Raw genomic sequence first — 227 nt, forward strand, 5'->3', positions numbered from 1 at the left:
TCCCCAAGAATATCACTTCGCAACACGCCCCACTGCACACAAGCTCTCTGCAACGAAACACAGATAAGACTCCATGTAGTACAAAGTCGCCGAGAGATTAGAAATTAAGAATGCAAATCTCAGCCGCTCCAGCAAGGGGGACAGATGCTGGCGCGGAGAGGAGGAATGGCCGGAATGAGAGAGGGTGGAATGCTAAAGGAGAAAAGGGAGGATGGAATATTGATGGG

Source organism: Penaeus monodon, chromosome 29, assembly GCF_015228065.2.
Source record: "Penaeus monodon isolate SGIC_2016 chromosome 29, NSTDA_Pmon_1, whole genome shotgun sequence".
NCBI lineage: Eukaryota > Metazoa > Arthropoda > Malacostraca > Decapoda > Penaeidae > Penaeus > Penaeus monodon.